Genomic DNA, 26,270 nt, shown 5'->3' with positions numbered 1-26,270 from the left:
TATATATATATATATATATAGATATATATATATATATAGATATATATATATATATAGATATATATATATATATAGATATATATATATAGATATGCCCATATAATCCTTTGGCCCTCGACTTTGGCCTCTGATATATCATTCCTTTTGCTTTGTCTCTTTTTTTTTTAAGTATTTTCAAAAATGAAAATGAATATTATAAATAGTAAACAATGCATGTTGCAACATCTGGCTCCACCTAGGGATAGTGCTTTCGTCACAAAAGCACTAAGAACTGCAGATTAGTGCCTTCACCTCAGGCATGGAGTCATATATTGCTCTGCATAAACTGAAAGACTATGGAATTTGTACAATGACTTCACTCCGGTATTCACAATGAAATGATGCTTGTTCTTTAGAACTGGAAGTAGTGCTTTAAATATTTCCCATTAACAGGCAGCTGTAGAGTCTCACCATCAATATTTTCAAGGATGTAGGTATTATTGGATCTCACTTCAGAGATTCTAAAAGGGCCATACCAGAGAGGATCGAACTTCCCATGCTTACCTTTATCCTCTCTTCTAGTATCCCATCTCAATACTAAGTCTGCAACTTTGAAATCAATTTCCCTGGCTTTTCTGTCAAAAATAGTTTTCATCTTGGACTGATATGTAATCAAATTGTCCCTTACCTTGTCTCTGCTTTCGCTAAGCTCCACCGCTTTGTTCATTCTTCTTACCAAAGCATTTGGCTCTTCTTTCGCCTCCTGAATCATCGCAATCACTGGCTTCACAAGTTGACTTGGAAATAGAGCTTGAGTACCGTATACTAATTCAAAAGGCGATTTCCCTATAGATCTTCTTGCAGTTACTCTTGCGGCCCACAAAGCAAACTTCAACTTAGAGTCCCAATCTCTTTGATTTTCTGCAATGGTTTTCTTTAGAATCTTCATCAAAGTCTTGTTAGTAGACTCAGCTAATCCATTTCCCTGAGGATGGTAAGTTGTCGAATGAGACAAAATAACATTAGATTTTTGACAAAAAGCAATGAACTTACTGGAGTTGAAGACTTGAGTGTTGTATGTTATAATTTTAACAGGACATCCAAATCTGCTAAAAATATTTTCCTCCAGGAATTTCATCACTATCTAATCGTTTGCTCTCTTAGTAGGAATTGCCTCTACCCATTTGGTAAAGTAATTTGTTGCTGTGAGAACCCATCTGTGTTGTCTGCTTGAAGGTGGATTGATTTCTCCAACAAAGTATAATCCCCATTGTCTAGATGGCTCCTCTATGAAGACTGGAATTAGAGGTAAAGGAGCTAGTCTCTTTTTTCAACAAAAAGTTGAAAATTTTGACAACTTCTAACAAACTTATAGGTATCCCCAAATAAGGTTGGCCAATAAAATCTAGCCTGAAGGATCTTGTGTGCAGTTACTTTCCAACTATAATCCCCCCCAAAACCCCTCATGATAATATTTGATTGTTTATGTAAACTCATCTTCTATTAAGCATAGTAATAGAATCCCAGCAGGATCCTTCCAGTACAATCTTCCTTCTACAATCACATATGTTTGTGCCTTAATCTTTTACAACCTATAATTTGTTCTGTCTAAGGATTGAGGATAAGAAAGAAAGCACAAATAATGGATTATGTATTTATACCATTCCAAACACAAAAATTTATACCTGATTTTCATTCCTGGGTCTTGCTCTCCTTCATTTTATTCAACTGCTCTTTCATCTACATGTGCCAAAAAATTAATTCCCAATGCCTGAAAGTTAGATTCTGTTAACATTTTCGCTAGCCCTTGTCCTTTTACCAACTTTCTGGGTTTTATGTCCAAATCATATTCTTGGATCTTGGAAATCCACTTGCCTCTCCTGCCTTCTACATCTCCCTGTAATAATATATCTTTCACTGCAGCATTAGGCACATAAGCAACGATTTGGGATTGCAACGCATAAGTTCTAAAAGCTTTCAGGGCTTTTACCAAGGCATATACTTCCTTTTCGAGAATATTATATTTCATCTTAAAATCTCTAAGAATCTTACTGAAGAATGAAACTCGTTGCTTTGTGCCTTCATCATTCTTCTGCAGTAAGACAACAACTATCGAACTCAATGAGGCAAATGAAAAAACTTGGAAAGGCTTCTGATAATTAGGGCTGATTAAGACTGGAGCTGCCTGCAATGCCTCTTTAATCCTGGAAAAGGATTCTTTAGCTTCCTTGGTCCAGCGCACCTCATTCTCTTTCTTCAGCATATTAGTGATTTCTTTCAGGATTTCTGCATAATTGGATACAAATCTTCTTAAGAAATTAATCTTTCCCAGAAACTTTTGAATATCTTTTTTACTTCTGGGCAATGGTATTTTCTGCATAGCTTGTACTCTGGCTGGATCTATCTTCACTCCTTCTCTGGAAACAATGTGTCCCAACAATTTTCCTTCCTCCAAAGCAAAAATCGATTTCTTGGGATTCAAAGAAAGTCCAAATCTTCTACATTTATCAAAGGTCCTCTTCAAATGATCTAAATGTTCTTCATCAGACTTAGAAAAAAATAGTAATATCATCTAAATAAATTACAACAAACTTATCTCCAACAAAAGCGATGTCCATAGCCCTTTGAAACATGGCTCCAACATTCATCAATCCGAAAGGCATTCTGGCATACATAAACGTTCCCGAGGGAGTTGTGAATGTTGTTTTATTTTGATCTTCCTTGTCCACAACCACCTGGTTATAACCAGAAAATCCATCTAGCATTGACATTCTGAAAGATCCTGTTACCTTTTGTAGCACATGGTCCATTTTAGGCAAAGGATAATTATCTTTCAAAGAAGCTCTATTTAGATTTCTGAAATCAACACACAACCTTATTTCTCCATTTTTATTTCTCATAGGTACCAAATTAGCCACCCAATCAGAATATCTGAGTGGTACTATGATTTTAGCATCCAACAACTTCTTTACCTGCTTTTCAATTTATGGTAGAAGCAGAGGACTTATCTGCCTAAGCTTCTGTTTGTAGGGTTTAACCCCCTCCTTCAAAGGAATTTTATGTTGAATAATATTTACATCATAAATTTTCAGATCTTCATAAGACCATGCAAAGACATCAACATAATTCTTGAAAAGTTTAAGATACCTCTCTTGAAAATTAGGTGGAACTCCAGCACATAATTTTACTAACCTGGGATTCTCTTGAGTGCCAATGTTGTGATCTTGAATACGTTCATCCTATGAGATTTTCCTTGCCTTTCAAGAGGAACAAGTCCCTTTGGCAGAAAATTGTCTTTTAATTGAAAGATCTTCTGATTTGATATTGAATCCTTAAAACCATTGGCTCCTGCATTTTTTGCTGTCTCTTCTGCATCCTGATCAATTTCTGTACCTTGGAATTCTTCAACCATAGTTAAAAACTCCTTAATCTGTTGGTCATCTTCAAAAACTTGCCAGTTCGTAACATTATCGGGAACATAAGGTCTGTGTCTCATTTCTACCTCATATCTTAATATTGGATTAATAGGAGGCTTGAAAGTGCCAGCAGCTACAGCCAATGAATCTGCCAATTTATTCTCATCCCTTGGAATGAATTGAATGTTAAAATCTTCAAAGAAATTTTCAATCAAATCCCATACCTCATTTCTATATGCTCGGAGTCTAGGATGCTTTGTTTGGCAGTGATCTTTTATCTGCTTAATAATTAGCTCTGAATCTCCATAAGCAGAAATTGATTTGACTCCCATCTGTTTGGCTGTTTGTAGTGAAATAATCAAAGACTCATATTCTGCCACGTTGTTAGTTGCCTCAAACTCTAATTTGAAAGAAAAAGGAAACATATTACCTCTAGGTGCAATTAGAAGAAAACTAGCACCTGTTCCTTCTTTTGAATAAGCTCCGTCAAAGAAACATTTCCACACTTCTTCCGTTTGCAGCTTTGTAATTACATTGGCTGAAGCAAGCTGCTTCTGATTGTCTTCAGCCAATTCTGCATTATCATGCAGTGTGAAACAAGCAAAATCATCCTTCTCCTGACTATACACTGGTGAGTTGCTTGCTCCATTTTTGTAATAGTTTTTACAAACCTAGTTTCTCTGTACAATCTCCTCTCCTCCCCACCAAAAACTGGTATAACAGCATATGTAAAATCCAACTTCAAAACACCTCCCAATTTAGCCCCCCAGGACCTAGACAGAAGCATTCCAAATCTAGCAGGAATATATGCTACTACAACATCCATGACCAGACTTCTAGATGGAATTTGGGCTAGTGATATTGCCAAATCTTTAATAACCCCCAAACACTTAACCTTGTTTGAATCAAAAGAATACAAATCTCTGTAAGGTTTGGTGACTTGCATATTTAATTGCTTCATCATTGATAGAGGCATAAGATTATGCGAAGCTCCCGAGTCAAACATGCAATTATGTAGGAGGAAATCATGAACCAATAGGGAAATATAAAAAGGAGGTATTGAAGAATCTACTTCCTCTACATGCGGGCCAAAAACCACTACTGGTTTATCTTCTTGCAGATTTACAGTATCACTCTCACTTTCTTTTAAATTAATGAAATTAACAATTTCCTTTTGATAAGTAGGTTTTCTTGCCAATTCTGTAAGTGGAACTTGTATTCTTACCTTTTCCAGCTCCTTAGCAAGACTAAACAAGTGACCCTATTTAGCAATATTTTCATTCTCCTCTTCACCTTTATTTATGACAGGAATTGTTTGAGGAATTGAAACAAGCTTCTCCAAATGAATTTTTCCAGCTTGATTTTGAGAAGACTCACCTCGAAGTATCTGTGCTTTGCTATTCGTATTTTGCTGCTATTTTCCTTTATCTACTTGCTTTGCAGACTGGGATTCTTGTGGAGTCGCCTTCGATGAGGAAATTGAAACTTGCTGCTCACCTTCATTTTCTTGATTTATGGATCTTTTCCTAGATCTCAGGTCATATTTCTTGTGTAGTTCAGCCTGCATAAAATCAGAGAATTGTTTCCAATATTCATCAATTTCATTTCCATAATGAATAGCATCTGCTTCATCATACACATACTCTTCTCCTTCAATGTGGAGTTCATCTTCATCTATTGCGTATAACGTGGAAATTTGATCTTCAGATTGTTCTTCACTAGGATCCGCTTCTATGTACAATGGTGCTTGAATTTGATTTTGATCTTTTCTTTCCTTTTGCAAAATTTGCAAGGTTGCCTTCTAAATTGGGGATTAAATTTCTTATTAAATTGCGTTTGTCTCTGAGAGTTATTGTTTTCTAACTCTAATCTATTTAACTTATCTGACATGGTTTTAATTATATTATATATATCCTCCAATGATTGACTTTGGGAAGATTCCATCTTTGATTTTCCCTTGTCCTGAGAAAGTTGTGTTTCTGGTGCTTTTCTTGCAGCCACCAGATTCACTTCTATCTCTAAAACATTTGTTTGGATTTGATCAAGGGTTGGAGCTCTCCTTTCCCTTAATGTAAATCCAAATTTTGATTTAGAAGCCCCTGCAAAAGTGATTTTTGCACTAGCAGGAGGATGTTTTATTTCTACTGGTAGACTATTGTACAATTTGTTGAATCTTCTGACAAATTCAACCATGGTTTCATCAGACTTCTTCTTTATGGCATTAACTTCTGTTAATTAATATCCATGGTCTCTTTTTTGTCCCCATCTCAGAACAAACACATGTTCCATCTCCTCCCAAGAAGGAATGGAATTATTGGGAAGACCTTTGAACCATTTCCTCGCTTTTCAATCCAGGGAATGGACAAAAAGTCTTAGAACAACATCTAAATGTTCAGCATTTAGGCTTTCTACAAAATTACAAAATACTACTACATGATTCTCTGTTGTTTGTGTATCTTCTCCTGAAAAATGAGGAAGAATTTTGAGGTAATCCTCTAGCATTTGATTGTAAGGTTGTGGTAGTTGAAGAGGTGCATACCTATTGACTAGGAACGCAGGGGCTGCCATGTTTACTAAACTTTGATTACCTACAGATGTGGAACTTGATTGAAATGCAAATGGACTATTCAAAGGAGGTAATGTAGTTATTGGTTGAGGTTGAATAATTACAGCAGGTAAATGAAAAGTAACAGACTCAAAAGATTGGTCTTGACAGCTAGGTTCCTGAAATGCAGATGATGAAAAAGATGACTCTATATCAGATGAATGTTCAGACAAGTTGTTGCTTGATGCAGACAATACAAGAATTGGTCTATTAGTTCTCCTTGAAAACAACCTTTCAGGATTTGAAAAAGCTTGAGCCTTCTTTTGTGAAGTGTCTGATCTTGTATGGGGCCTTCTTGAAGCCAGAGTTATTGTTTTGATTCAAAACAGCCAAATATTTCCTCCTCACTGAACAACCAGAGGAAAATATTGAAACCTAGGGAAATACTTCTTGTCTCCTCTCCCCGGCAACGACGCCAATTAATGTTGTTCCTTAAGAAACCAATTTCCCGGCTGTAGGGAAATTGTGCTTAAGACATTAATAAAGATTATTTACTGTCACTTATTGTTTATTAGATTTCCAAATGAAGGACTTGGAGAACTTGGCCTTAGACTCTTAATACATGTATGATAAGAAATTCTCAGAATGCCATTTGCTGCTAAATATAAATGATGAATGAGGAAAGTTTGAAAGGGAAGTTAAAGACAATATGCTAATCTCTCACATGAACTATTATCCGTAACTTAGAGGAATTATGATCATGAGGAATAAATCATAGACAATATGCTGGTCTCTCATAGAAACTATTGTCTATAACTTAGAAAAGAAATGAAGACTTTAAGTATAGGAGCGCATTTTAATGGATTTAACCCTACAACTTCATTACTACACTTAAAAAGAAGAAAACATTGCATGACACATGATAGTGAAACTTACAAATTATATGTAACAACTCCTGGAAAATTTTGGTTATTTTATTAATCAATGATGTTATCAGAAATGCAGTGGCCTCGTTCTCCAAAATTCCAACCCCATCTTAGTAAATTTTCCCCTTCTTATACATTGGAAAACAATTGTTGATCTCTGCAACTGTCCAAATTATTTAACTATTTCTCTAACTATATGAATTAAACTCTTACAAAACTTTTACAGAGGTTTAATGACACCTCAAAGAACATAAAACAAAAACAACTGAACTATTGACAAGAACTGTTGCCCTTTGAATATGCTAATCTGCTGCCGCTCTGACTGTGTCTCAATAGTAATTAATCTGCCTTAATCATACAAATTGTGTTTAACGACAATAAATTTGACCAACCGCCCTCTTCTTTAAATATGGCTTTAATGCTAATTTTCTTGTTTACACAACAAAATAAACACAAAACAGATAAATGGAACTAAAAATACATTAACCTGATTTTATAACTCCATCAGATCGAGAGTTTCATCGCAATCGGCAATTGGCCCTTATCTTTACGCAGCTTTAAGCCGCATAACCATGGCAACACGGGACTTATGCATATATGCCCTTTATAACAAAAATATGCCATAATCGTGATTTTCCGCTTTTAAAATAGTCCGCACAATACCCTTTATCGCAATCGGAAATCGACGCTTCCATATATATATGCATAATAGGCAGACCCGATGAGCCTTTAAATATAATGTATATATTTCGGGTCCGGCCTGCAATCACAAATCGCAATTGGCTTAGTCACATACACATGCAGCAAGTGCTATGCGATATTGTGGACCCGATTGAGCTTGTAACATAGCATATATATGGTTTCAGGTTTGTCCACCCATATCGCAATCACAATCAGCAATTTCATTTGCCATCACCCATAACGTGGACCCACTGATTTTTAAATGCCGCCTATAATATTTCGGGTCCGGTGTTAATGTTTAACACTTGTTCCTTAATAAAACCCGATAATTTCTTCATTCCCTTTGTATTTCGATTTCTAATAAGGTTATGTTTGCGCTTTGATATATATATGCCCATATAATCCTTTGGCCCCCGCCTTTGGCCTCTGATATATCATTCCTTTTGCTTTGTCTCTTTTTTTTTAAAGTATTTTCAAAAATGAAAATGAATATTATAAACAATAAACAATGCATGTTACAACATGACACATATTCCAAGTTGAATGGTGGGAAAAACATCCTAGTGGTTATTCATTCCATTTATTATGGCTAAGGAAATAGGGAAAGGCAATGGCTAAGGATTTGGAAAGGCATGAGGCACTTATTGGCATTTTAGGTATGAAAATAAAGGAAATTAGGAGAAAAGGGAGGTGAAAGGTCACAAGTTGCATATGAGGAGGAAAATGAAGGAAAATAATGGAAACTGAAGAAAATAGAGGTCTCATTCATAAAAAGGCTTCTGAGGATCAGTGGGAAATCTTGGTCAGTTTAGTTTTGGAGCTCTCTCATTATTCTCTTTCTCTCTCTCACTCTTGGACACTTGGAGTTTTCTTGGATCACTTGGCATTGGATCAAGAAAGGCAAAATAAGGTAAGAAGAAGGAAGGAGCAAGCAAGGAAGAGTAGGATAAAGTAGCTACAACTAGATTCTTTGCAGGTATTAATTTGCATGTGTGATTTCCTTGCTAGATTTGGGTGGGTTAGCTTCGAGTCAATTTAGTTTTTTATTTTTCTTAGCTTTGCCAGTAGTACACAGTCTCTGGGTTTAACACAGTGCGTACTTGTACGCACTGCGTCTTTGTGCATAGTGCGTACCCGCGCCTGTGTAAACAGATGACCTGCGTACCCCTGTCAATTTTGAGAAAATTTCAATTTTTGCTTTTTTCTCTTTAGATTTTTGTTTTCAATTTGTTTTTACTGCCCAGATCCATCAGTTTACTGTCAAATATCTTCACCTGAACTTGTCCCGTTAGTGTCGAGGGTTTTGGTGTAATTCATAGGGATTTTGCCTTAGGGTTTGGTTTTTAACTGGTCCTGTAGTGACTTTGGCGTTAGAGGTTGTCAAACTTTGGATCTCCCTGGTTTGGTTCAGTCCTCTTAGGAGTCGGACCTGTCATAGAAGTCACCCTAGTGAGAGACCTACCTATGTGTCTTCTCTTTGCAAATCTCAAAAAGTTTGTTTGTTAAAGCCTTGAATTCCATTCTTGAGAAAAAAGAACAAAAAGATTTCGATTTTGTTTTTGGTTAGTTTATGATTCTGCATGAACTGATCCTTAGTTGCATTTTGACTAAGTAAAACATCCGGGAATCATCCTTGTAGGCTTTTGTCCTCATTATTTTTTGCTTTTAGGTAAATTTCCTTTTAATTTGCTTTTGAGTGAATTTGATTTGATTGTATTAGATTTGTTAAATTTGATTTGATAAAATAGTTTTACATGCTTTATTAATATAGAAAAAACACAAAAATTCTTTTGGAAAAAGTTCGCTTTGGTAGCATTAGTAGACTTTTGGGAGAAAAAGGAAATTTCGTAGCATAATTAGTGGTCATGAGTTGTGTGTTTTGAAAAGATAAAAAGAATTGTTTCTTTGATTGTCTTTACTAAGAAAGTTGTTTTCTATAAAATTTGCATTTTCCAACTCTCTTAGTTAGGAGATTCATTGAAAAAGAAAAGTAGTGTAAATCATCTTAGGTGCATCTTTGTAGTGGTTGCGAGTCGAGTCTACACACCACCAGTTTCATCTCCACTGCCTTTTGTCTTTAAGTAAAACCATAAAATTAACACTTAAAGTAAAATCAACTTAGTAACTTTTATTTACTAGGGCTCTGAAACACCAATTTAGATCAGGCTAGTGTCTTGGAGTAGGAGAGTCATTAACTCTCCAAGACAACTAAACCAAACAAGTAGCTTATCTTGTGATAGAATAAATCCAATTGTCTCATTTGTACTCTGGGAAAGCTCCTCTTAAAGGAGAAGCACGAGCTCGTGTCCGAACCAGTGAGGGGATCAATCCTCCCTCGTTGGGAACGACGCCAGACACGCACATATTACAAAAGGTAAACCTCAGATTAACCATTGTCGAGGAGCCAGGGGTCACTTGTCGGTAAACCTTGGATTATTGTCAAGGAGCCGGTAAGGGGATTGAGCTTGATACTCTGCCCTTGCGTGCTGTCGGAGTGTAGATTGTTCCCCCAGGTGAATTTGTTGCGATTGGTAACCTTAGTGACCATTATCTTTAGGATTCTACCGAGGTGACAGTGGAGGGAAGATCCCACTGTACCTAGAGCAGACGTTGGCTAGACTCACTTGGATTTTCCGGGGGGTTCACTTCACTCGAGACGGTTAAAGTGGAGGAACTTGTGCCGGTCTATTCATTAAGCAGGTTGCCGGGGTAACTGTTCCACCTGCCACTTCTGTACTGAATCCGGCGATGTTGGGTTTCATCTCCAACTAGAGTTTTCGGTCTGGAAGGCTACTGTTTGTGCTTGGTTTGACGCCCTAGATTCTTTAGGCATGTGATTCAAATTTGTTTAGTTCTTTAGAGACTTTAAGTGGTTTTCTTTGAGATTTTACTTTGTTTGCGTGTGTAGTAGTTAAAAGTTTTTAACTGTGGAGGAATTACCGAGACAATCCCATAGACTTCGGGGCAAGTCTCCTGAGGTTGTTTCTGTGGCCGAATTGTTGAGGAAATCCCGTATACTTCGGGGTGAATCTCCTCAAGACGTCCCAAGTCATTACGAAGGTTTAAAGGTCCTTGTAACTCCTCCTAGCGGCAGTAGAGTAGGTTCACCAGAAGAAGGAGAGTCTTCGTTGGTAGTCCATCAAGATTACCAAAGTCTAGAAACATGTTATAATCCTGAAGCAGTTGAAGTTTCTGAGCTTGCTGGTAGTTTTTCATCTACTAGTGATATAGGCGAAGAACCTGAAATATCTGAACCTGTTACTCCAACTTCTGGTGTACCAGATTCACCTCGGGTAGAAAGGATCATCACCGAAAATCTTCCTACTGGTTTGATAGCTATTGAAGAACTTGCTCCAGAGGAAGAATTAGGTGTATCTACTCTTGAAGATCAACCTACTATTGATCTAAGGGAGCGTGAATCTATCTTTTACAGTCCTCCTAGAAGTACTACTTGGTACCTTTCGTTAACCAATTATTTAGACAACTCAGGGGTAGGTTTTTCTCCACCTCGTACTCCTTTTCCACCTGGAGGTATTTATACTCCTGTAAATATGTCTGGTCAGTCGTCCGCGTTCACTCAATCTCCTGAATCTTTCTTACACGGCGGTCCTTCTGTTCCCACCGGGTATCAGTCACTTTCTGGTACCTTTGCGGGGGCATCTCCTCAACCCATTGATCATGGGTTATTAGCTGGAAACAATGGTAATAAACCGTTGGGTGTAGGGGACATTTACATGATGTCAGGTTCAGTTCCCGTTTCTCAACCTCAAGGTGGCCAATTACCGCCTGGGGGGCAGCCTCAATTAACACCTGGGGGGCAACCTCAAGGTACACAAATTGTGTCTGGGGGGCAGCTTCAAGGTCAGTATGTACCCATGGTACAATACATGCCTCAAGGTCAACCCCAGCCTCAATATGTACCCCAAGGTCAACCTCAGTATCAATATTTACCTCAAGGGTATCAACCCCAAGGGTATCAACCTCAAGGGTATCAACCTCAAGGTCAAGGTCAACCCCAGTATCAGTATTTACCCCAAGGTTATCCACCTCAAGGTCAGTACTCGAGTCAAGGTTATCAACCACCTCAAGGTCAGTCATATGTTCAAGGTATGGGAACTATGCCTTTCAGTTATCAATCCTATCCTCAATCCGGTTATGGATCTCAGTATCCTCAACTTGTTATGGGTCAATACCCCGGAATGATAGTGTGGGACCCATCACAGGGTCAACAGGTGTTGCAGCCAAGTATACAGTTGTTACCTCAAACTGGACAACCCGTAGTTTCTGGTTCACCCCAGCAACCACAACCTGTCCAGTCAAACATTCAAACTTCTGTAACTTCGATAGTTACTCAGCCGCCAATTTCACCTTCTACTCCATCTCAAACAACTGCTGCAACTACCGCAACATCTACCGCACTTACTTCTGGAGTATCGACAGCTCCGGTTTCTACTGTCTCTGCAACCACTCCTCAGACATCTTTATCGTTGTCCGGATCTACGATTCAAACTACGGTCCAGATGCTTGTAGGGCAGCCTGGTTTAAGTACTGTTGTAACAAGTCAACCTCAATTTACCTACCAACAGTACCAGGGACACTACCAATTCGGTCCTGCTGTCCAACAACCGGTTTACCAGTATCAACTGTATCCTGGGTACACTTATCAACAACCTCAACAACCCCAGTACGGTTCGGTTAATCCTGGTTTTCCAGGAGGATATAATATCCCTAATGCGATTCCTGTTCCAAGTTATCCTAGATATCCTCCTCCTAGGACTGGTCTTGTGACCCAGAGTTTTAGAGATCCTAACTGGCAATTACCGTTTATTGCAACTTTGGATTTACCCGACTTGACGCGCCTAACGAATGATCCAATTCAATATCTTCCATTCTGGCCGCCAATGCCAAATAAGTTGCCCAGTGATATACCCAAGTTCGAAGGTAAGTCTGGAGAGGATCCGTCCAATCACGTGATGACTTACCACCTCTGGTGTGCTTCAAATTCTATCTCAGATGATTCGATCCGCTTACGTCTTTTCCAGCGTACCCACTCCACCATTGGAATGGTCTTAGTTCAAGAAGACGAATTCAGAACGGAACATGTGATATATTATCTTAGTAGGACGTTAAATCCCACTGAGCTAAAATATTCACATGTGGAGAAATTGGCCCTGGCAGCTGTTCAGGCTATCCAACGTTTTCGTCATTACATTCTTCTCCGTAAAACTACAGTGATTTCGGATTGCAACCCTATGATCTACATTTTGACAAAACAATTGCTAGGGGGCAAGTACTCCAAATGGATTGTTATCCTGCAAGAGTTCGATTTGGAATTCGAGAAGTCCAAGTCTAAGAAATCCTTAGTTTTTGCGGAATTGATGTGTGACTTCTCGCGTGCTGACATGGAAACTGTGGCAGAGGAACCCATTGCGGACGAATCTCTGTTTCTTATCAGCACTTTAGATCCTTGGTATGGGGATATAATCGTCTATCTCCAAACCCAATCCTTTCGGCCCGAAGCTTCAAAGTCAGAACGCCAGAAAACTCGATTCCAGTCCCAACAATACAGAATTCTTGGAGATACTCTTTATCGTCGTGGGGCGGACTTGGTTTTTCGTCGTTGCTTAACTCATGAAGAGGCAGAAAGGGTTTTGAATGACTGTCATTCTGGAGCATGTGGCGGTCATATTTCTGGGTATGCCACAGCTCAGAAGGTGTTGCGTGCTGGCTATTTCTGGCCGTCCATGTTTAAAGATTGTATCATTGCGGTCAGAAAATGCCACAACTGTCAAGTGTTCGATCGCAAGATGCGCGCACCACCTGCTCCTCTCCACCCTATAATTGCCGTTGGTCCTTTTGCTAAAAGGGGTATCGATTTTATTACTTGTAACCCTCACTCGGCTGGGGGGCATGCGTATATCATCCTTGCGGTTGATTATCTTACTAAGTGGGCCGAGGCGATGCCTACATTCGAGGCAAGCGGCAAAACAGCAGCGATTTTCGTATTCAATCATATTATTGCTAGGTTTGGTGTCCCACAAGCGATAATCACTGACCATGGGCGCCATTTTCGAAACATTATGATGACAGAACTTACAAGCCAGCTTGGTTTACGCCATGATAGTTCTACTCCTTATTATCCTCAAGCAAACGGTTTGGTTGAATCTATCAACAAAGTTCTAGTTATCATGATCCGACGAATCATTGGTATTCATCGGTCGAATTGGAACAAAATGTTATTCTCAGCGCTTTGGGCGTATCGAACCTCAGTAAAAACATCAACAGGGTTCACTCCTTTCCAGCTAGTTTATGGTTTGGAAGCAGTATTGCCCATTGAATGCGAAATCCCATCACTTCAAATGGCTATCGAATTACTCCCAGCTACTTCTGAAGAGGAGAAGCGTCTGTTATACTTAGCTAAATTAGATGAGACTCGACGTGATGCTGCTTTGGCAATCGAGACTCACGCAAAAAGGATGAAAGCTCAGTATGATCGTAACGTGACCCCTCGTAATTTTTCGGAAGGAGACCTAGTGCTATTATATGATCAAGCTAACGATAAATTAGGTGCTGGAAAATTCGTTCCCATGTGGCATGGACTCTACATTGTCAAGCGAAAGCTGGCAAAAGGGGCCTATGAGCTGGTAGATTTTGATGGGGACTCTTTGGGTAAGCCCAGAAATGGACTTTACCTAAAGAGGTATTATGCTTAAATGGTAGGTGTGGAGATTTAGTTAGTTAGGTTAATTTTTCTTTCTAGCTGGTATGTTTGCTTAGTTTAGACTGTGTGCTTAGTTTAGAGAGTGTGCTTTTGTCGTTATTCTGGCTTATCTTGGTTTTACTCTTGATATTGCAGATGTCGACGCCTCTCCAAACGTACATTGGATTTTCTGATGGCGCTTGTCGTAGTACACAGAATATCTCTTCCGCAGCTTGGGTTATCTATTCGCCCTCTGACAAGTTAGTTTCTATGCATGGGGTGAGCCTCGATCAAACAACAAACAACATTGCAGAATACAGTGTAGTGATTGAATTATTATCTGAATCTATTTCATTTGGGATTCGGAGTTTGATAGTGAGGTTAGATTCTGAACTCGTTGTATTACAGCTTAATAGAGTTTATGCCATTAGAAATCCAGTGTTATTAAGATTGTTTTTGAGGGTGCGTCTCTTGGAACGTGAATTTGATTACATTGAATATCAGCATATTCCAAGGTCTTTAAATACATTAGCAGATGCAATGGCGTCTCGAATGTTAAATAGACATTTGTAACAGTCATAAATGTAAATTTATAAACATTTCATCACACATGTTTAACAAAATAAGCCGGTAATAACGATATATATAGATAGGAGTGTGTCAAAAATATACATCGTCTTCGATCGTAGCTTGAAAAACACCTTATGATCGGCAAAAATGATAAGTACAAAAAACCAAAAATATCATATGTGTCTACAAAAGTGACTAGCCAATCACTGGTGGTGCTCTCTATACGAGACCACTGCCCGCGCTACCCTACATAGGAACCTCCTGAAAGGTCCTGGGACTGCGACCACGTAACGCTGAAGTCGGATAGGAATGTCATCTATAGTGGTCTCTGGTATATCTGCCGTCAGACGCTCTAGATCCTGTTCCAGCTCGGCTAAGGTCTCTGCGGCCGCATCCTGTGGGGCTGGTGCTGGTACAGCCGGTACTCTCTTCTCAAAAGCCCGAAGGTTGGCCGGACACCGTGGACCTACATCTGCATTTTGAAATTTTGTGCTGTTAGTTTTGAGACGATATATATAAAACAAAAAAAAATAGATAATTTAAAACTTGTGAAAAATGAAATACCTCTGTCATCCCATTGTTCTCCCTGTGGAAGAACCATGTCCGGATCATTGCGAAAATCCATTCCGGCATACGGAAAATCCTGAATCGCAAAGACCTGGCCCTCCAGCCAGTGAAAGTAAACATCAGGAAATCAAACAACTGCTGCTCCCTCATCAGGATGCCGGGCCATTACCGTAACCCATCTCGTCAACTTAGGCTCCCGAGGAGCCCCAACTGGAACTGTAAGATGCTGGGGGATCAACATTGGAACTCTCTCTAGGGCAAAGCTCACAATTAAAGGCACGTATCCAAAGGTCTTCAGTTTTCCTCTCTTTGCCCTGGTTAGTTGGCCCTTCATATTGGCCAACACAACATCGCACCAGTTGAAAATGGTGCCGTGGAAGCAATCTATAGCCATCCGCATTTGGGATCCAGTGGCCATGTGCAAAGCGGCAGCGCCGCAAAGTTTGGTAACCGTAAAGGCAATTACCATGAGTTCAGGTCGGGATATGTATTTGATTTCTATCCCCTTCTCCTGGTTTTGATTATTGCACCACTCTAGCCGGAGACTAGCAAGGGATTGGCCACCCGGCCTAGTCCCGAATAGAGAGAGTTGCTCGCCCCTGTTAGGCAAGCCAGTGAGAAAGTATATGTCGGAGGACTCTATCTCGAGCTGGTTTTCTCCGATGTAAAAACATTGATCCTGAATGTTCCACCTTTCAACCAGCCACTCTAAGAATGGCACCTGGGCCCTCATGCCAGGTATGGCCCAGTACTTGTAGAGACCGCATGCCTTTAACGCATCAATAGAAGGTTGATGACCTATTGCGGCCAAATCAACGTCTTCATGTTCTCTTTCACGCCAATCTAGCATGGTGAGTGACCTACACACCAAAAAACAATGATTAGAATTCATTAAACAAAATTTGGTTGGTTAAAATTGGGGTTTGGGGTTTCAAAATCCGCGTTTCACGGGGTACGCACCCCGTGTTCAGAAAACAGAGCGGCGGTACGCAGCTGTTCTGAAGGTGGGCTGCGTACCCCGACATTTTTCCCATATACGAAAAAGTCGGGGTACGCAGGTCGCCCATGGGGCACCTGCGTCCCCCGAGAAACAAATTTTAAAACCCTAAACCCTCCAAAAAATCAAACTAAAACTTGAAATGAAATTCTAAACAGATGAAATTGAAGAGGAGGATGTTGTGAAATACCTGAAAGAGACGGCGCTCGATTCTGACGGTCGGATTCTCCGCAAAGTCCACGGGAAGTTTTCTTGTCAAAAGTCCTTTTCTCGACCTCAACAGTAAAATGGTAAAAATGACATGGTAAAAAGTCTTTTGTAGGTTTTTTGGATGAATGAATGCTAAGTTTGTTTATTTTTCACCATGAAAAGGTATTTTTCAAAGTATTTTTACCCATCTTAAACAGGTATGAGTAATGTGTTGTTTTTGTGCAGGACAAAAGGACTCTAGAGTAAAATCATCATTTTTCACGAACCAAAACATCAGAGTCATCTTTTAATCTCTTTTCTGACTCCTAAAACATGAAAAGATTGCCGAGCGTTTCTTTTACACTCATTAAAACATAATTAAAAGACGGTCCCCTTATAGCTCTTTTCTGACCGTAAAATCAGGAAAAGATTGCCGGGTTTTTGTCGTTTCAAACTCGATACGGAAATAAAACGACGTGTCCTTGATCGCTTTTTACTTTTCAGGTCAGAGGCACTAATCATGAAAGTACTCCTTGGTCGCAAGACTAAGCGGTTCTCTCAAGTATTATTTTATACTTTTTCGGGCTTGGGAGACACAACTTTATGAAAAAGTTCAACCTGGAGTCTTCTTTAGTTTTTTTAGACTCTCTAAAAATGAAAAACGCCGAGTTTCTCCTATACTGGACTCGTTAAAATTTCACAGTAAAGGACCTGTTCAATTACAAACAGGAACGGACCACTCCTTCTTAGGGTCCGAATCTAAACTAAGTTGGACTCATCCGAAGGATGAGCTTATAATCAAGCATATGTTATCCTCCTCAAGCTTGTAAAAAATAAAGAGGTACTTGCCAGAAATGGTGGGGGAAAAGAGAGAAGAATGAACCGATTTGTTATCCTTTGTTACAAAAGAACCTTATCACCGCTCTTGAACACGACACTTTTCATTCACCTGGGTTGGGAAATCCTTTGCCTTAAAAGTTGATCAAACCACTTTGAAAGTCTTCAACCGTTTTCGGGTATTAACTTTGGGTCAATCGTCACCAAGCCATCTATCGTGTCGTTATGTGTTCAAGAGGTCTCTGCAAATAAACCATTCATATGCAAAATGCTTTTCATCCATTTGACCATCCCTGAGTCAGTCCTTACAACAACATTTCTTCAACTTGAACAATGATTTCGTGTTGTGGGCTTGCCTGCAACGAGTCGCTTTCTATCGACATCAGCATATTATCTAGAAAGATGACTTAGAAATCGTCAGTACCTTGAAGTCTGCATGCATCAATGGCAGGTTTCTCGCCTTTGACGACAGTTTACATCATTGACTTTCGATCGAAGGATTCCGTGACGTGTTCGACATCAACCCATTCATTCACATTTCATGGATTGTACTGGGTACTTTGAGAACCATTGACATTACTGGTGGTCGCTCTCACACTTGTTAACAGTTTACATCATTGACTGGTAATCAAGTGGTTTCTACCATGCTCGACATCAACTCATTTATTCGCATGGATAGAATCGTACCAATTCGGGAAGTAGAAATGAAGACCCTGGATCTAGTTTCCACCATCCAGGCTGCAAGGAGTTTTGTATTCATTATACAGTAGACTAATCATAAACATATGGCTGCGTCCATACTGTGTCTACAAAAAGTCTATGATTGTGATGTACTGCAAAATCATTCTTGTATCAGGGCAGTAGTTAGATTATTAGTTAAAGTTTTCAATCTGAGTATGGGAATGCCTACCTCAGCGATGATATCATCTTATATATGTATTTTGTGTTGAATATTTGCAGGTTCTGACCGAGTGCTCCTCAAGATACTCCTTGAAATGACAAAGTAGTTCACCCTTCCTAGATCATAAAAACCCTAATCTACTACAGGCTTCGCACTTTAGGGGGCAATCTGTTACACTAAAAAATGTCACCATGACTATTTACAGTTAGTATGGCTCCATCCACTGTCATACTATCCTCCTTGGCAAGTCTCATGTCTCTGCTCTCCATGTCAAACTTCAAGAAAGAGAGAAAAGTCATTTAAAGTCAATTATCTCTGGTACGTAGTTTCTCATAGCCTTACCTGCGGGTATGCAACCCAAGTTCACAATACCTGCGTACTTGTACGCTCTGTATGTAAAGGGGTGGGTGCGTACTCCTGTAAAGGTCAAAAGGCGCAAGTTTCACTCCAAAAAAGTTACTTGTGGTCATTTCTAGAGTCTTCTAGAAGCATGTTTGACGTGTATGAAGCGCCTCGAGATGGTTCATGTATCCCTACCAAAGAGGAACTTATCCCATCAATAGGGGAGCTATCACATCCAAAGAGGGGCTTATCCCATTGATGGTGGACCTGAATAACTTCCTCTAGAGCACTATAAATACAGGCATTGGGCCAAAGGGAGGGGGGGTTGAAAGCTGAATATTCCTAAGGGTAGATGCTGCTGGAATTAGGACTTCCTTGTAGAAGCTTGTGAGGAGAGATTACCATCTTTACTTGTTTCCATTGGGAGGTGGGTGAGCTGATCAAAGTAAGGGAGAACACTTGTGGACACTGGGAGGAGCTTGCACAACACCAAGGCTCAGGTTGTAATGGTTCCTTTTGTTACCTTTTAATACAAATTAGTCCATTCTTCTCAACAATTTGTTATTAATGAGTTGTTTCATATACTCCTTGGTCTATATGTTAAATATGTTTTATTTTATGTGATATTCAGGTGCTATTTAATCGTTTGATTGTTGGTGAATGCAGGTTTCGAAGGGAAGGAGGAGCTCATCCGGATCAACGAATCTGGACTACTGCAACAACGTTGGATTACAGGTAGGATCTAAACACTTGATTTCTCATATTGTAAAAGCATATTTAGGGAAGGATTGCTCTTATTTGTCTTGTTTGTCATTAGAAAGTCTTAGGCTTTCTAGGAAGGTCGGTTGTGTCCGCAGTAACGACTCTTTCCGTGTGACAGCATGCATGGTATTACATGTGGTTCTTTTCTATCATGGCATGGGTTTTTCCAGGTGTGACAGTGTTTTCAGCATAAAATTGCCATTTCCGAATAACCTTAATGAGATGGGCTCTCATACTTCAGTTAAGCTGGATTTCTGGATGGATTCGAAGCTCAGTGAGGTGGATCTATGAGATGACAAACACATGGCCTAGTGGTCCCTGAAATAGACCGTGGATCACGGTAAATCCACTGGCTTAGTAACCCCTAAGCCAGACTGTGGGTTGCGGTAAAGTTAAGATTGTGTGCCTAGGAATCTTTACTGGTGAATGTTGGGATATACGGTAAAGCCAAGAGGTAGATTTTTCTTCATTTGGCCTAGTAGTATTGGGATGGGATGTATAGTAAAGCCTAGAGAGTGGGTCTCAGTGCAGGGCCTCGTGATCCCTAGGTATGACTATGGAATACAGTAAATCCTGAGAGACTAGGAGGCATTAAAATTCCTCACGGTGTAGATGGAGAACTCCGGCAAAATCCATGCTTGTTTGGTTATTTTTGGTTGGTTATTAGTCTCAAATTCATGCTTCGAATATGACATGGGGGTGATTGGATGAAGTGAGATTTGTCTCAGCCAATCTATGTTTAGGTGGAATGTGATAGTCCCATCCCCGTTTGGTTTCTGCATTCATTAATGAGAAATTTATTCCCTTGGGTTTTCATGTATAAATGTACTAGTTTATATGTGGATTCTATGGCTGATGTTTTCATGGTATTTCTGTTATTATGCCGTTGGTTATGAGCATGTGTTTTGACAGTGATGATTTATGGATCTCCTCATGTTTCTATTTGTAAACGAATACAAAATGTATATATGACCTATTAGATGATAATGCAACAAATGATACAACAGAAAAGTGCCTCTTAGTGATTCTCAGATAAGTATGAGATCCCTATGCGTAAATATGTTGTTTACACCTGTAGGTTGCATTGATGCCAAGTGTTTGACAAAATGTTAGTCCTAGTTGGGGATGGTTAGGCCTAGTCCTAGAGTTATTTTTTGGTTTATTAGTCTTGTCATCACGTGTTTAATGGACCAGAAGTTACATCAAGTTCTAGGATGTGGCCGAAATTCTGGGCTTGAAAAGTGCCTTAAATCTCATGGATTCTAGCACAGGTCTGCTAGAAATAGTCCCTGGATGCAGGCATGCACGTTTGTGGGAGCGTATAGAGCTCTCTAGATGCTGGCATACCCATAACATGAAAGATTCCAGAGGTTTAATAGCTTAAAAATTTAGTGGAACCTAGGGGCATGATACCTGTGTGGTTGGGATGACTCCTGGGAGTGTTGTTGTTGATGTGGGAGATATGTTTGATGTGTTTCCATTGATTCTAGTTACTTAAGGTCACCTAGGAGGTTGAATCATATCATAGTATCCTCTCATCACAGGTTTACCCTGGTTGGTCGATTACTTGGGTAGATGTGGGAAGAGGGTGTTATAGATTGGTATCATATCATGGTTCAGCCCTTGGATTGGATGGGTGGTGTGTTGGTCATGCATTCATGTCGATTTCATATGTGTTCCTTAGGCTTGTAGTCCATGTGCTTGTTGCATTGGCATGGTGTTGTCATGGTTGTAGTGATGTCGCCATGTGAAGGTTGATGGTGTTGTTGTGGGATGTGTCGTCATGAGTGTATGAGTGTATATGCATTGTTATGCATGTCAGTGTCTATATGCATGCATTTTCATGGTTATGGTTATGCATATATGATAGGTTAGATATGCATTGTAAGGTCATTGGATGTGGTTATGTCATCATGATGTAGTTGTTATGTTATGATTCTAATGTGTTGACTGAGATAGAGCAAATGATGCAGACCATTAGAGTGAGGTTGCAACACTAGACTTTGGGGTAAGAGAAGATCTTCATATAGGTATTGTATGTTTGGCATGTAGGTATGTGGTTAATGGTTGTTATAAGAAATAGGGTTACTTATATGCTTGTCATTTTATTGTTGTTATGGTTACATGTATGATAAATGCTAGTTGATTAGTGTAGTCATATGCACATGTGTTGGATAGTCATGAATGATAATAACTTGTTGTTATATGTTGTTGTTGTTTCTTTTATGTTAGTTAACTTGATGATTATGTTATATGTCGTTGATGAATATGTTATATGTTAACTTGTATTTAGCTCGATGATTATGTTATATGTTGTTGATGAGCATGTTATATGTTAACTTATTGTTGTTATATGTTAGTTAACTTGATGATTAAGGTTATAACATTAATATCTTGATGTTAGATGTATCATGCTAAATTGGATTGGCCTATGCATATAGTTAGGGTTATGACATTCGGGTATGATTCGACTTATTGTGACATTGTGTTGTACTAATCTAGATTGATCGTCCATTTGTGATTGTTATGCATGAACGAAAAATGTTTATGAGCTTATGATGCGAACATGTTAGTTAGTTACTGTCATAGATATCATGATCTTATTTATGGTTGAGTTGATATGTTGTGAATTTATATCATGCTAATCTAGCTTAATTGTGCAGACAAGATAACCTCCCATAAGATACATTAAGGTATGAGCTTGCTTATGTAGTCTAATTTGTGCTTGAATGTTTGATTATGTCATCTATTTGATGTTTGAGTGTTTGATTATGTCATCTAGTGGATTCATTTAACACGGTATGTTTGCAAGTTGGTTGAATGTTTGATGAATTACATAATATGACTATGTATATGTAATATTGCATGAAGGAATGATTTTGTTTTAAGATGGTTGTACTAACACATATGTGTTGAGACAATTGATATGTACTTGAGTGTAAGTAGGTGATAGTTGTAGCATTATGTATTATTGCTGATGAATGCGAGTTGATTTTTGAGTATGACATGATTGTTAGGCTCGGTAAAGGTTTATTTCAAATTAATATACATGATGTCTTGATGTTTGGAACGTGAGATTGACATGTGTGATCAGTTGCATAGAAACATGCTTGGTATTAGTGTGACAAGGTAACAATTGATGTGTTTATATAACTAATAGTTGGGTGATGTGACAATACATAGTAAGCCTCGATTGCAACAAGGTAAAAATGTAAATGAAAGGAATTAGGAAATAATTCCTTTGGCTATGTTTGGAAATCTTAATTCCAAACGAATGAGTGCTTTGCATACAAGAAGTATTCTTAGCCTTGATTTTGTTTAACATCATGCGGATATGTGCTATAGTCATGAACATGTATTTGACAAGTATATCAGCTAGTTTCTAGTTATAGTTGGATGGATTCATCAAGGGAATTGGAGTCTCTTGAGAGATGGCATGGATGTGTTTAGTTACAAGGCAATGTGCTTGGCACAACAAGGTAAGGTAACCAGTATGTTGTTAGGTTTATTTATACACTAAAAATTATGTGTTTATGGTAGTGTGATGCAAGGAGTTACATGTCAAAGAGACTACCATGAAATTATGAAGAAGGCTTGGGTGGAGCTTTCCCTAAGAACCATGTGGATTGAGTCATGGTGTCTATTGTCAGTATTGTGTTTTTGGTCTTTTGGTGATTTGTTGTGCTTGATTGCAGTTTTTTTTGCGTCTTGTGCATGGCCATGCCACTTTGTTTGTGGTGTCGTATTGTTGTTGGTTTTCCATGGTTTTCTTCTTGTTTGCTTCTCGGTCTTGCCTTTATTGTTTTGAGAGCCTTGGGAATCGGTTAGGGAATGAGGAAGTTAATGGATCTCGGGGGGAGCTGTGTGGTACCCGACAGGTAGGGTAAGACATGGATGAATATCATTTCATGTATAAGGGCAGTTGAAGGCAAGAATATGACAGTTGGTTGGACTAGTTAGGTCCATTGTGGTAAGTGGACGGTGGTAGTAAAAACATGAGAAAAGTAATTAGGAAAGGTAAAGTAAATGGATTTGAGGCATTAGATGCCTTGGATATGTTAGGAATCGTTGTTCTCAATGTTGTGAATAGATAAATAGAGTTCTCTTAACCTTGACCTTATGGTATCTGGTAATTATGTTGTGGTCTTGATTGTGTTGATATCTATATATGTATACATGTATGTATGTATGTATGTCATGTCGATATCTCGGGGGGAGCTGTGTGGTAACCGATAGGTAGGGTAAGACATGGATGATCTATAAGATTGTTTCTCTTTTTAACTTGAGTAGCTTCTGATTCAACTGCTTGTTCTTGCCTTCCAGTCTCTCACAGTTTCCTTGGTTTTATTTTAGTAGAAGGACTAGACTGTCCTTGCTTTTGATAACTTATTCCAACTTTTCTTTTTGATAGGAAAACTCTTCATTATCAGAGTTATACATACCTTCCTCCGCACACTGTAACTGTTCCTTCAACTACTTATTTTTCTTCCTTGCTTTCTTTAACTTGTCGAGAGCACTGATGAGTTCTCCTTCAAGGTCTACTACTCCTTCTTCTTCTTCCTCTTCAGAGTCCATAATACCCTATTTTTTAGAGTCTGTTTCAAAGGCCATAAGAAGATACTTATCTAACTCATTCTTCGATGAGTCTTCACAGTCCAACTCTGGTGCTGAGCTATCCTCTTTGGAGTAGAACCCCTTCTTCTTATATTGATTTTTATTTTGATGTGTCTAAGATTTGTTTCCAAATTTCATATCCTCTTCCCTTTCAGCCTTTTATTTATAAGGGAATTTGGGAGAGAAGTTTCCAACTCTTCCATAGTCAAAACAGTTAAAGGGAAACTTCTATTTATATTTTCATGAGCCATGCTTCAGTTTTCTGGCTAGTTGAGCAAGCTCTTGATTAGATTCACAACTAGAGTAGTCTTGATGATAATTTTTCTCCTTTCCCTTTCTGGATACTTTGAAGGTCACTTCCTTTGGTTTAGATTTTTCTATTCCTAATCTCATCTCATAGGATGTGAGAGTACCATGCAATTGATCCATATTGAGATCCTTTAGGTTATCCATTTCCTCAATTGCTAAGATCTTGGCATTAAACGTCATGGGCAGAGATCTTAATATTTTTTAAACAATCATCTCTTTTCTGACTTATTCACCAAGTACTCTAATCATATTAGTCACTTCATCAACTCTGAGGAAGTATCATCCAAACTCATAAGTTCTTACAAGTTGTTCTGTAAGCCCATAGCACCGTGAGTACGAACACATCCCAATCATTTCTTTGTGCATTGAAAACCTTCATCAACACGCTCTCCAATATATTATTAAATTATTTTACCATTCCATTAGCCTGCGGGTGATATGGTGTACTCTTTTGATGGTAAACCTGAAATTCCTCCGTCAACGCGTTGATCGTTTCATTAAGAAAATGTGTACCGCGATCGCTCATTAAAATTTTCGGACAACCAATCCTCATGAGCACGTACCCAAAGATGAATTTTTCTGCTGTTTCGCTTGTACAATCCTTCACAGGCTGTGCCTCTACCCATCTAATTAAATACTCAGCCGCCATGATGATGTATTGTGCACCTGTCTTCTTTCTTGGAGGCTAGATTGGTCCTACAAAGTTAATCGCCCACTTCTCAAATGGTTGTAACAATATCAGTGGATTCAGAGGCATCTCATCCCTCCATGATGGTCTACTAGTCCTTTTACATGCATCACATGCCCTACAATACGCTTTTCATTCCTTATGCAGGGCCGACCACCACAACCCAGCTCGTAGAATCTTCTGTGCTGTTGATTTTTATGCATAATGTCCTCCTGCGACTCCTCTATGAACCTCACTGAGGATGTTGTTTCGTTCAAATTCTGGCAGATAACGTTGTAGTATTTCATTTGATCCCATTTTATACAAGTGTCTTGCAATGACAGAAAAGTCTGTAGCGCACACCACCAATTCCTTCTTTTGTTGGCTAGTATATCCTTCTGGAGTTTTTCCCATCATTAGGAAGTGTATAATATCTTCAAAGTGATTGTCCATGACACACACCGCAAAGAGTTGTGTGTAAGGTAGTACTTCCTCCAAATTAGTATTCTCCTCTCCTATTTCAATGCATGGAAAATGATCCGGTCCGACATTTAATCGTCATGGTTTCACAATAACCTCAAAATCATATTCCTGAAACAACAACATCCATATGCATATTCCCCTCCCCCAACACAGGATTTTTCACCAAGTAATTCAATGCAGAATGGTCTGTATACATCTTAAAGTGTCTGCCTAGCAAGTAGTGCGTGAAATTCTGGAGTGCATATACCATAACCAGAGCTTTGCATTCTGTCATTGAATAATTCTTCTCAGCTTTAGATAGATCCCTATTTGCGAATGCTATAGATCCAATTCTCTCTCACCAGCCTGTGTCAGTACGGCTCCCAGCACAATACATGACGCGTCCATGTGCACATGAAATTCCTTCTTCCAATTTGGGAAGACTAAGATCGGTGTGATGACCATTTTCTCTTTTGGTGCATCCAAGATCCTCTGACATTCTTCATTCCAGCAAAATGTAGCATCCTTTTTTAACAGTTTCTCCATCGGTGTGGTAATCTGGGCATAATTTTTTATGAACTTTCTATACTACCCTGTATGCCCAACATTGCGCGTAGCTGTTTAACACTACTTGGTGCCTCCAAATTGATTATAACCATGATCTAGGGTCTACCATCAAGCCTTGTCTGCATACCACGTGACCCAGAAAGATCCCAAAAGGGACACAGAACAAACATTTCTTCAAATTGAGTGCGATTTGGTACCTCCGACATGTATCCAACATCAAGCACAGACTTGCTACATGG

Source organism: Pinus tabuliformis, chromosome 3_2, assembly GCF_031772625.1.
Source record: "Pinus tabuliformis cultivar Carrire ecotype Pingquan chromosome 3_2, CPIR1, whole genome shotgun sequence".
NCBI classification, from domain to species: Eukaryota; Viridiplantae; Streptophyta; class Pinopsida; order Pinales; family Pinaceae; genus Pinus; species Pinus tabuliformis.
This window is presented reverse-complemented; position numbering follows the sequence as displayed.